The sequence below is a fragment of the Ornithorhynchus anatinus genome, chromosome X4 (assembly GCF_004115215.2).
Source record: "Ornithorhynchus anatinus isolate Pmale09 chromosome X4, mOrnAna1.pri.v4, whole genome shotgun sequence".
Taxonomy (NCBI): domain Eukaryota; kingdom Metazoa; phylum Chordata; class Mammalia; order Monotremata; family Ornithorhynchidae; genus Ornithorhynchus; species Ornithorhynchus anatinus.
Window position 1 is genome coordinate 914,998 of NC_041752.1, and position 12,982 is coordinate 927,979.

The following is a 12,982-nucleotide window of genomic DNA, read 5'->3' on the forward strand; positions in this document are numbered from 1 at the left end:
TCAGCTCCTATCTGGGAGGTCTGGTTTTCCAGGCCTGCTGAGATGACTCTCTCTAGTACCCCCATCTCCTCTTGCTCCCCACAGTCCCTGAGACCCCCACCTCTCCCAGAACATTCGTGTATACTAGCAAAATAACCAGCTGTGGGGACTATGGGGTCAGTGTTTCCAGGGCCCAGCTTTTGGGGGGATGGAACCAGTGCCCCAAAGTTCCAGCTGTGGGGGTGATGGGGGGCTATGTTCCCAGGGTCTGGCTGTGGGGGGGATGGGGCCAATGCCCCCATGTTCCAGCTGTGGGGGTGATGGGGTCAGTATTCCTGGGGTCCAGCTGTGGGAGTGGGCCACTTCTGGGAGTGAGGGCACAAGAGAGCCTCCTGTCCCTTTCCTGTTCCCTCCGGTGAAGGGGGGGACACTAGACTGCCACTGTCCCCACTGGGCTCTGGTAAGAGTCTGCTCTGCCCATTCCCGCGTGGTCTCCAGCCCTCAGAGGCCCCTTCACTCCCTCCACTGCACCAATTCTCCCCTTCCTCCTCTTTCCACTCCCCGATGCATGAGCCAATTTCCCAGGGTCTTGGGGGGGCCCTCATTCACCCACTTTCCTGCCTTCTTCCTCCTCTGGCTCCTCCACACTCTCCTGCTCCCCTCATCTCCTGCCCTTCTGTCTCCTCCCCTGCCCCTTTCTTCTTGTGCTGCCCTCCCTCCCAATTCCCCTACCACCTCCTCCTCCCTTTCACCCCTGGCTTCCTTTCTCCCTCCTATCCCCTTCCCTCCTCCCTGCCCCCATTTGCTTTGCTTTTGACAGTCAAGGGGAAGTGGGAGCCTCCCATCCATTTCCAGCAGCCTTCCTTCTGCTCCCAGCAGCCTCCCCAACTCCCTGCACCGTGGCCGTGACTGATGGGTCCAAGCTGGGTAAACACTGCCATCCCCCTACCCCCTATCCTTCCTCCAGTCATTCCCCCCTCCACTGTCCTCCTGCCTGTGGGCTGTAACCTAAGCACAAGGTCTTGGGGGCCATCTATTTGTTCTGGATTTTGTATTCTCCCCGAGGGTCTTGCCTTTACCCTGCTTCTACTGGCCCCGTGCCCGGTCCACCTCAGAAATCAGAGTCCTCCAGGGGTGTCCACACCACCACCATCCAAAGCGGTGAGTGCATGGAGACTCCAGGAAGCGTTGGGCGGGGAGGGAAGCTGAGGGGTCATGCGATGCCTCCCCCTGCCTCTCTGCACCACCCTCAGTTCAGATGGATATTTGGGAAGAGCCCATCGCAGGTGAACTCCACCCCAACCACCAGCCCGGCCTACACCCCTTCAGGAACGCAGGCTTGTGTTTCTTATGATATTTGTTAAGTGTTTACTATGTGTCAAACAATGTTCTAATTACTGGGGTAGATACAAATTAATCAGATTGGATATGGTCCCTGTCCTGCAAGAGACTCACAGTCTGAGTAGGAGGGTTCCTCTGGAAGTCTAATCCAAGTCCCTGCCGCTGCAGCTGGAGGCTGCAGTCACTTCCCTGACCCTGTCAGCCTCGTTGTGACTGAGGCCTGTGGCTATCCCTGTGATGGTTGGAGAAGGAATGCGTTTGGAAGACCGCTTGCCCAGGGTTCAGAGGAAGGCCCAGGCACTCCCCCAAGTCCCAGTGCATCATGGGCAGTGATGTCCCATGACTGAAGTCCACCACTGAATCCTCCTTCTCCCTCAACCCCTCTCCTCCTCCTCCAGGGCCCTCGCCCCGGCATCGTCTGGCGGCAGCATCTCCAGTCTCCCGAGACGAGCAACTCGGGCCGCCTCTCTGACCCTCAGTTACCATCTCCCGGCCATACCAGGCATCACACCAGCCTCCTCAAGGCCTCCTCACTGACCTTTCCTCTTCCAGTCTCCAGAAGTTCCTCAGAAGACTCCCAGCCATCCTATTTTCTTCTGGGTCTTCCTGTTTAGTGGTTAGGCTCTGTCCCTGGCTTGTTGGTGCAACTAAAACTTTATTTCTCTGTGCCTTGATCTTTCAATCTTTTCTCTCTCCCACCCTCCCAAGAATGAGAGCCTCGAATGAGCTGATTGGCGTGAAAGGCTCTGGGGAACCCCTGAGATCCAGCCCTGTTCCACTTCTGGTGGGCCCCGGTGTCTGGGCATGGTTCCAATCCTCTAGAAAACTCTCCCCACCCAGCAGGATCGGGGATACGCTCCCCCGGGGCGCCTCGGCCCCGTCATCGTTCACAAGGAACGAGACGGCTGGTTGGGGACTCTGACCCGTGCCTCCGAGTCAGCTGGATTGCATTCGCGTGGCCTCGAGAACACCGTGATCTCTCATTCATATTTAACCACCGCAACAGCCGCCATGAAAGCCAGATTACCTGGTAACCAGCACCAGCCCCAGGCCCAGTCACTGAAAGAAATGAGGCTGGGCCTGAAAAATATGAGTGTTTGGGCAGATGAGAGTCCTTTCCTCTCAGGAACCCATTTCCATCTTCTTTAAAACTCATGTCTACGTCTGATCAGCTGATTTATTATCTGACCCCTCATGTTGAAAATGTTTTTATGTCTGTCTCCCTGATACAGTGGAAGCTCCTTGCAGGCAGGGAGCAGGTCTCTTTCTTATTTGGTACTTCCTGAGTGCCCAGTACAGTGCAGCGCACCAAGTGGATGCTCAATAAATGTTATTACTTCTACTACTTCTGCCACTAGCATCGTCACTACTATTCCTATTACTACTACACTACAACTGCTTCACTATTATTACAATTGCTAATACACTACTATCACTACCATTACTGCTATTGCTACCTCTCCCACCATTACTAGTTCTATTATCACTTCTATCACCATCACTACTGCAATTACTAACATCACTATTATCACTCCCACTAAAGCTATCACTACTATCCCACTATTACTGCTACTAATACGAAAAGCTCTGTGGCCTAGTGGAAAAAGCACGGGCTCGGGAGTCGGAAGACCTGGGTTCTAATCCCGGCTCAGACGCTTGTCTGCTGTGTGACCTAGAGCAATCGCTTAACTTCTCTGCACCTCGGTTACCTCAGCTGTAAAATGGGGATAAAGACTGAGAGCTCTGTGTGGGACAGGGACTGTTTCCAACCTGATCACCTTGTATCAACCCCAGCATTTAGTAGTGTGCCTGGCACTGTAAGTGCCATAGTAAGTGCTTAACAAACACCACGAATATCAATACCACCACTACTATTGCCACCACTTCTGAGAAGCAGTGGGGCTCAGTGGAAAGAGCCCGGGCTTGGGAGTCAGAGGTCATGGATTCTAATGTCGACTCCGCCACTTGTCAGCTGTGTGACTTTGGGCAAGTCACTTAACTTCTCTGTGCCTCAGTTACCTCATCTGTAAAATGGGGATCAAGACTATGAGCCCCATATGGGACAACCTGATTACCTTGCATCCCCAACCCACCCCAGTGCTTCAAACAGTGCTTGGCACATAGTAAACGCTTAACAAGTGCCATTATTTTTTTTTTTGAGAAGCAGCGTGGCTCAGCAGCAAGAGCACGGGCATGAGAGTCAGAGGTCATGGGTTCTAATCCCAGCTCTGCCACTTATCAACTGTGTGACCTTGGGCAAGCCAGTTAACTTCTCTGTGCCTCAGTTACCTCATCTGTAAAATGGGGATGAAGACTGTGAGCCCTACGTGGGACAACCTGATTACCTTATATCTACCCCAGCGCTTAGAACAGTACTTGGCACATAGTAAGTGCTTAACAAATACCAACATCATTATTATTATTATTATTATACTGATATTACTACTACTATCACTACTACTATTACTAGTAATAATAGTACTTAGTTACATGGAACATCCCAAAGAGCATGAGTCAGGTCAGGAGTCCTGACCCCATTTCTGGCTATTCCCTGCAATCAGGTGCATCCTCTCTGGGTGTCCGGGACCAGAAGCACTCTGTGGTCAGCTGGCCTGGGACCAGGGGAGCTGCCGGACCCCGACTGCCTGGGATCACCCATTTGGTCAGACAGCAGGAGGTGTCCAGAGGGAAAGCGTGACCACTGTCCAAAGAGTTAATTTAAGAGATAGGAGGGAATTCACAGAACACTTTTCCTTTTCATGTCAATGATCTCATTTCTTTCTATCCTCACCATAACCCAGGAGGAGCAAAAATGAGGAGTCATTCTCTCTCCCTCACCCCAACTTTAGATGGGGAAACTGAGGCCCAGAGAGGAAGAGAAACCTGCCCAAGGTCACACAGGAGGGCAGAGCAAAGCTGGGATTAGAACCCAGACTCCTGAACCTCAGCCTCCTGGGTTCTAGGGCCCCCTCCCCTTCCGGCAGGCCCCCTCCCAACACCACCCCTCCCTTAATCCTGCTCTCAGACTGCCCCCCACCCCAGATTTTCTCCCCTCTCCATCCCACCCCAGCTTGGGGAGAGGGGAAGCAGCCCTTTCCCTCTGAGCGCAAAATTAATGCCGCCCGGGCGCCCTTCCCCCCACTGCCCACCCCTCCCCCACGGCGCCCTATAGGAGGCCGTATATCACACTTCCATTTACCACGGCCCCTGGCTCACCGCCCACCTGCAGCCTGTGCTCCCCATTAATGGCTATGGCTCCAAATAATTGAATCCGCCTCGACAGGGAAGGACAGGGGAGGGGAGAGGAAAGGAGGGGAGGAGAGGGAGGGCACGGGAGAGGAAGAGAAGGTGAGGGGAGAGAGAGGAGGCTGCTTGGGTCTTAGGCCAATCCAAGGGAAGGGCAGGATAGAGCAATTATCTAGGGGATCAGCTCCATGTTGACTAGGCAAAAATTCAACTTTGGGGTGAATTTTTCCAGATGGGTTATCTGTTTGGAGAAAACCAAGCAGATAACTCTGTAGGGTTAATGTTTTAATCCATTTTCATAAGAGGAGTCTAAACCCAGAGGAGAGGAGAATTTCCCCAAGTCATACAGGGGATCAGTGGTCACTTGTGAGCACAGCAGCAGACAATTCAGACTGGTGGAATGGAACACGGGCCAGAGTTGGTGATCACGGTTCTTCCTGACTGACCTCCATCCCTCCCTCAGCCCCTCCTTTCCTCTTTCATCCCACTGCCAGCCCTTTTGGTTCCCTCTCCTTCCAGATATCCAGTTGACCTCTGGATGGGAACATGCCCTACTCTTTTCAGCACCAACTGTGCAGGCCTCTTCTGAATGGGGTGACGAGAGAGAGGGGGAGAGAGAAAGAGAGAGAGACCATGGCTGCTATCATCACTGCAGGGTTCCAGGCAGGGGGCACTGATGTCCAGCCATCACAGATACCAGAAATGTATCACACAAAGAACAACCAACATGCAGTGACACATGATGATGACACACGCACCACCGGGCAGAAGTCTGACCAAGGCCACCAGGACCTGAAGCGTGTCCCTGGAGAGACCCCCAACCCAACCTGCTTCAGAGCCACCGGGTCCCTTCCCCCAGTCTCTGGGAACCCAGGCACCACATCTGACCCATAGAACTTAGTAGCCAGAACCACAATGGAAGGAGGCTGGACATTGACAAATAAAACACTGGATAGAAATATGTTTGGTACTGTGTCCAGTCCAGATGGGAGACAGAACAGGGCATCTGAAAGCTGGACTGTCACCGCGGTATAAAATCGGGCTGTTCCTGTGGTATAAACCAGATTGCCAGTGCAATATAAACCAGACGGTCACTGTGCTATAAAACCATAAAGTCACAGTGGTATAAAATCCAACAGTCATCATGATATAAACCAGTCACTGTGGTATAAACCCAACTATTATTGGTATGAACTGCAAGATCACCACAGTGTAGACCAGATTGTACCTGCAGTATAGACCCAACTGTTCCCACAGTGTGGACTGGACTATTCCCTCAGGATAGACCAGATAGCCCTCACAGTATAGACCGAACTGTCCCCATAGTATAGACCAGATTATCCTTGTGGCATAGACTGGATTGCGCCTGCAGTATAGACCAGACAGTTCCTATGACATGGACTGGATTGTTCCAATGGTACAGACCTCACAGTCTTCTTGGTGTAGACTGGACAGTCTTCCTGGTATAGACCAGATTATTTCTGTAGTATTAGGTTGGATTACCCCATGGTATAGACTGAACTGTTTCCACAGTGTAAACCAAACAATCCCTGCAATATAGACTGGATTGTCCTTGTGCTACAGACCAGATTGTCCTCACGCTATAGGCTGACCTCTCTCCGTGGTATAAGCCAGACTTTCCCCGCCATGTGAAACTGGATGAGTGACCACTCTAATTGGGCAGTATGAAGAATTGGATCTGAGAGGGCTTGATGTTGATTGTTTGAACTTTGACATTCCATCAAGTGTTTTTTCCAGGCAGGAGTAGAAGGACAAGCCTGACAGCAGCAGCTGAAAAGATTTCCGAGTGGCCTTTTGGCCCCGACATTACACAATGGCCCCATCCGTCCCCACAGTCAGAACCAGGGGTACAATGGCTCCATCACCCTTACAGCCGGAATCAGGGGTGCATTGACTCCATAGTCCCCGCAGCTGGGAACCTGTGCTACTGGTTCAGCTCAAGAACCAGAGACACCCATTCACGCACCAAACAGCCCCATTCTGTCTCTCCCAACCTCTTCCCATTTCATTTCCAACCTATCCCCAGGGTCTACTTTCCCCCAGCTGGCTGCTCTCTGCCAGGACCAGGCTGCCCATGAAGGGAAAGACAGTTGACCTCCTGGAAATCTCCTGAATTTCCACAATTTTCCCTTCCTCCACCATCTCCCAAATGCACCTCAGGGAACTGTAGTGGCACCGTGGAAGGAAAGGAATAACAATAATAATAATAGATTGTGGAATTTGCTAAGCACTTATTATGTGCCAGGCACTGTACTAAGTACCGGGGTGGATACAAGCAAATTGGATTGGATACAATCTCTGTCCCACATGGGATTCACAATCTTAATCCCCATTTTACATATGAGATAACTGAGCCCCAGAGATTAACAATAATTGTGGTATTTGTTAAGCGCTTATTATGTGCCAGGCACTATACTAAGTGCTGGGGGGAATATAAGAAAATTGGGTTAGATACAGTGCCTGTCCCACATGGGGTTCGCAGATTTAATCCCTATTTTACAGATGAGGTAACTGAGGCAGAGACAAGTGAAGTGAAAAGCCCAAATCACACAGCAGATAACTGACAGAGCTGGGATTAGAACCCAGGTCCTTCTGACTCCCAGGCCTGGGCTTTAATCACTAGGCCATGCTGTTTTTGGTAAGAAAAGGCTAGGATGGGTCATTCCCATCTGAGGAAAGCCCTCCTTCCTCAAATCCAACAGACAGTTTACTCTCCCCACATTCGAAGCCTTATTGATGGCACATCTCCTCCAAGAGGCCTTCCCAGACTAGTCCCCAATTTTCCTCATCTCCCACTCCCTTCTGCGTCACCCTGGCTTACTCCCTTTGCTTTTCCCCGCTCCCAGCCCCACAGCACTTATGTACGTATCGGTAATTCTATTTTATTTGTTTTGATGTCTGTCTCGCCTCCTCTAGATTGTAAGATCACTGGGGGCAGAGAATATGACCTTTAATTATTATAATGTACTCTCCCAAGATCTTAGAACAGTGCTCTGCACACAATAAGTGCTCAGTATAAATGAATGAATGAGACTCCAGGTCACAGAGCCAAGCAGCAGCAGAGTCAGGAGGAGAATGCATATCTCCTGAGTCCCAGTCCATAGAACTGTCTACTCTGCTGCTGGTTAACTTCCCCCAAAGCATCGTCAAAGTTCAAGTCCTGATAATTTTCCATTTTGCTCCCAAGGGATTTTCCTGCTGCCATGTTTGAGGGCAGTGGGTCTTTCAGAAGCTGCAAGCAGAGGGCACCCGGCGGGCCCATAAGGTCTGGCTGGAAGTGCCTACTCCTCTGCCCGTGATTCTCCCAAGAACCCCAAATCCCATCACCACTAGTTTGTCTGATCTCCTCTCTGCCTCTGCTCCCCACCCGGCCTGGGCCCAGAGCTCCTCTCCGCAACCATCCCCTGGGACCTCCCCTTCCCCCTCAGAGAGGCATCTGTTGCCAAGGAAACCAGAATGTCATTTTTGTTTTTATGAGCGGAATTTGGTCCTGCATAAAGTTAATTTATAGGGTGGTGAAAGATCTGGGAAAGGGAGACTTGGCGTGATCCCTGGCCTGCATATGTGGAAGGACTAGTGGTGCCCTGTGAATTTGGGGCTACCATGGTCATCTTTCACAGCGGGAGCCTCAGCCACCCGGAATTTCCTCTGGCCCCGAGGTGGCTCATGCATTCGCCCCGATCACCACTGGACATTGTGCTATCATTATAGGAAACCCCATTCACCTGCTTAGCAATGTTAATGAATCAATGATCTAAGCGGCTCTCTGCCCTGCAAGATGAGCTGAAGGAGTCCCAGATCTTCCTGCTTCCAGGAAGAGATCACTAAGGCTTATACCCACTCTTCGAATGGGACAAGTTACTACACCATAAACTCACTGTGGGCAAGGAACGTGTCTGCCAACTTTGTTATATTGTACTCTCCCAAGCTCTGCATGTAGTAAATGGTCAATAAATTCGATTGATGGAATGATTGATTGATTGGTTTCATGGGGGGGGTGGCGCCTGTCTGGAAGCAGGGGGATGAAGTAGATCATCTCTGCTTCCAAGGCATTCTAGCTGAATTCTAGCATTCGGCAACTCCTGCTTCACGCTTCTTAGATCTGCCTATTTCCCTATTTATTGGTTGATTGACTGATTGATTCATCCCCTGATGTCCATTAATAACAACTCTGTTTTCACCCTTAAGTATGGAGCCACTGTCAAGTTTGCGTGCCCTGGTTCACTCCATTGTAGTGGAATCTCTGGAGGGCAGAGATGGAGGTTTCTGTCTATCCTTCTCCTAAGGGCCTAGATCAGTGGTATGGACAACTTGCATACCAAGCTTGAGCCTATATCTGAAACTGAATCTGATACTATTAAATTGGAGGGCCCCCACACCCCTCCAACCATGAGGGGTGTCTAATTCTCAATTTTGTATTCTCTCCCAGCATTAAGTACAGGGCTCTGAACCCAGTAAGTTTTTAATAAATACTTAAACTACTACTATTACTATTGTGTCTGATTAATTGAGCTTGATATAGAGTCTGATTCAAATACTGAGTCTGATTCTAATTTGGATTCTGAGACAGCCCCAGTCCTGAACTTGGCAGAGCCCAGCCCCATGGACTCGGTGTTTGGTTCAGGTCAGTACCCAGCTGGTAGGTGACCTTATTGGGACTAGCAGAGATGCCAGACTGGGGTGGCATCACACATCCACCTGGTATTTCCACAACTAGGCCTGTATTCATTAATTAATTCATTCAATCATATTTAACTGAGCACTTACTGTGTGCAGAGCACTGTTTTACTGTTTTAAGGGGTTGGAATTCAGCAATAAAGAGAGATAATCCCTAACCACATCAGATTTACAGTCTAGAAGGGGGGAGGCAGACATCAAAACAAGTATATATGTATTTATATAAACACTCCACTATATCCTAGTGGAGTACTGGGAATTTGCTGAGACTCGAACTCTATCCTAGTAGGCTGCTGGGACTCGGATCCTTGTCCAAGTTGGCTGCTAGGATTCAAAGCAGCTCTAGTCCAAGATCGTTGGAGGTGAGTGGCCTGAACCCAGCCCAAACCATATCAGATTTGACCTCGGCCCCGGGGTCTGTCCACAAGGGGAGACCCCTCCCAGAAACCACCAGAGGCTACCTTCTAGAGAAGAGTGGGTGTCTGGCCCCGAGGCACCTCAGCACCTCAACATGCTTAGGTGTCTGTAATGTTCTCTAGATTCCATGCAGGAAGGTGCTGTCTGCTCTGAAGGATCCCAACATTTTGTCTTGGGCACGCTCTTCCCCCTGAGGGGGATCTTTGTGGGTGATGCAACATTTGAATTGAGTCTTTAAGAACTCCTACATCAGGAAATTCCAGAATGGATTTTTCTCTCCGCTGCCCGAGCAAATCCATTCTGCACTAAGGTTCTCAGAAGGACAGCAACTGCAGAGAAGTTGAAACTTAAGCCGAGGGCTGCCTCTAATTTGCTGTTTGCCCTTAGGCAAGTCATTTCCCCTCTCTGAGCCTCCATTTTTCCTCTTGGGAAGCCAGGATGATGGTTCTGGTTGGACCAACGGGGGGTTAGCCAGACCATGGGAGAAAGTTAAATGGCTAAGCTTTTCCTTGCTTGGCTCTAAGTAGCATTGCTAGTTTTCTTAAGCCTGGAGGAAAAGAAATGAGGGTGGAAGTTGGAGAAAGGAGAAGGGGGGCTCTCATTCATTTGATCAATCAATCAATAATATTTACTGGGTGCTTTCTGTGTGCAGAGCACTGTACTAAGCACTTGGGAGAGTACAATAAAGTTAGACACAATCCCTGCCCTCAAAGGAGCTTATTGTTTAGCGGGAAAAACAGGGGCTAAAGTTAATTATATAGGTAAGGAGAAAGCAACAAGATTTAAAGATGTACATATAAGTGCTAAGAGGAATAGAAGAGGGTACCCACTCTTGGTGATGTAGAAGTGACGGAGTGTCAGAAGAGAACTGTGGAGCTGCCCTCCACAGCTGAAATCTGGGGGCACTGACCCCATCACCCTCACATCTGGAACCCAGGGGCACCGGTTCCGTATCCCCTACAGGGATAGCATCTGGGTCAAGTAGTATGTCTGAAATGTAGCTTGCCTCGACCTTCTCGCCTACCCCAACGTACATACATACCCCAACACCCAAACTCACAAATGCACTTCGTTCCACTTGCCTTTCTTATTCTGTCTTTCGACCACAGAGTGGCGCTATTGCAGAAGTTAAGGGAAGGGCAAAAACCCAGCCCAGACCATGGGGAAGAAAAGAGACAAGTGATCCAGACTGGGGGATTAATTCTGTCTGTTTATTCCCACAGACTCTAGATGAATAGCTTGGGCTAACTCTGGCCTCGGCCAGCCTCTCCCCTGCAGCAGGGCTGGGAAGAGAAACTATAAATAGCCCACCCAGACGGCCAGCGGTCTGGGACCTTCACTGGCCCCGTGCAAATTGGAGCCACAGCGGCTCTGCAAGGGAGTTGGGGGCCGTGAAGGAGAGGGGCCGAGGGGCTTCCAGGTCGGGATGTCTACATGGCCTGGACACCTACCGAGGGATTCTCGCAGGCCCCTCCCTCAGGCCGGGGCAGTCGCTACTGAATCCTTACCAAGGTTTCAGTGGAGACACTAAAGTTCACGCCTGGCTTTCCCAAGAGGCCAGAGATGGGGCCAGAAAGTCCAGTTGGCTTTCATCAGGACCGAGATCTTTTTTTTTTCCTCTCCCGACCTGTCATCATTCGACCTTGCTCTGCCTCTAATTCTCTCTGTGTCACTTTATCTCTGGCTATTTGGCTTTCTCTGTTTCTAGTCTCTCTATGCCCCCCGTCTCTGTCTTTCTTTGTCTCTCTGAAGACCACAGCTTTAGACAGAATAGGGAACGAGGAGGGGAAAAGACAGGTTGTTAGCTGGTGGCAAGAGTCCAGTACCTCAAAATTACCCCCCAAAAGAAAAACAAACACGGAATTTAGTCTCTTTAACTCCGTCTCTCTCTCCCTCTACTCTCTCCGACTTTGTCTCCCAGTTTGTATGTGTCTTTCTTCCTTGTGCGTGTGTGTGTGTGTGTGTGTGTGTGTAAAGGCATCGCACATATTTGGCAAGATTAAGGTGTCGCCTCTCATATTACACGACGGGTTGATTGCACGCAAAGACACACACACACACACACACACACACACACACACACTCACACCAGCCCCTCCGGGCAGGGGAAACAATGCGAATTCTCGTTGTATGTACCTCCCGGCCGAGGGGAAGAGAAAGGGGGAGAGAGGGAGGGAGAAAAAAAGAGAGAAAGAAAGGAAGAGGGAGATTGGGAGGGAGAGAGAAAGAGAGAGGGACATTGGCGGCGAGAGCTAGTGCAGAACAAATCGCTGGACACTCTTCTTTTTTTGAAACTTTCTTTTCCCTCGCCCCTGCCCCTCCCGGCGCTCTGGACCGGCTGCGACGGCGGAGCTCAGATTGTTAACCCCTTCCCTGCCACCGCAGCCGCCTCGTCTCCCCCCCACCCCCTCCCACCCCGCACCCTCCCGGCCCCTCTCCTGCCTTGATCCTGCCTGGAAAGAAGAATTGCGGATCTGGTTTCCAGACCTCCTCCCCCCACACCAACCTCTCACGCCTCGGCCCCCACCGGTCCGGGAATACCTGAGGGGGGTGGGGGTTGGAGGGGGGCCGCCCTCCCACGTGACATTTTTGAGGGGGGAAGAGGAAGGAGGAGAGAGGGCCCAGAGAAACCCCAGCCAAGCCTGGTGGCGGTCTAGCGGGGGGTTGGGGAGGGGTAGGGTCGCCCCGCCGTCTAACCGGGACCGGGACGAGATGCATTAGAACCGGGGAGACCGAGCAGCCCGAACGCAGGACCGACCGTCCGAGGCCGACCCGAGGTGACCCCCCCCCGCACCTGCGGGGGGGGGAAATGATGAGGCAGGTACAATCTCTGCAGCCCCCGCCCCCCCACCACGCTCTCCCCGCCTTCGCTGGCTCGGGCTGGGACGGGGGGGGGGTCTCCAGGGCGGATTTTCCCGGGGAGGGTTGGGGGGTGGCGTTTGTGTGGCTTGAGGAGGACGGAAAGGGGTTCAACGACTGGGGATGGTCTTGAGGGCGGGAGGGAGCCTCGGGGAGGGGGGGGATCGCGTTGGCCATAGGAGATTCCTCTCTGGGACCCCCCACCCCACCCCATCCCCACCCTCGCGCCGCGGTTCAGTGGGAAGCGGTCTCAGGGGCTGCGATCGGTAAATCTGAGGGGTGAGAATCCGGCGGCTCAAAGATCCCGCTCCTCTGGGACTGGGTTAGGGATTGGGTTGAGGGGATCCGGGGGAAAATTCCTGGGGGTCGCACACTTCTCCCCCCCTCCCCCGCCCAGCTCCTCGGACTAAGGCGCAGGCATTGGGGTGGGGGAGAGGTCCTG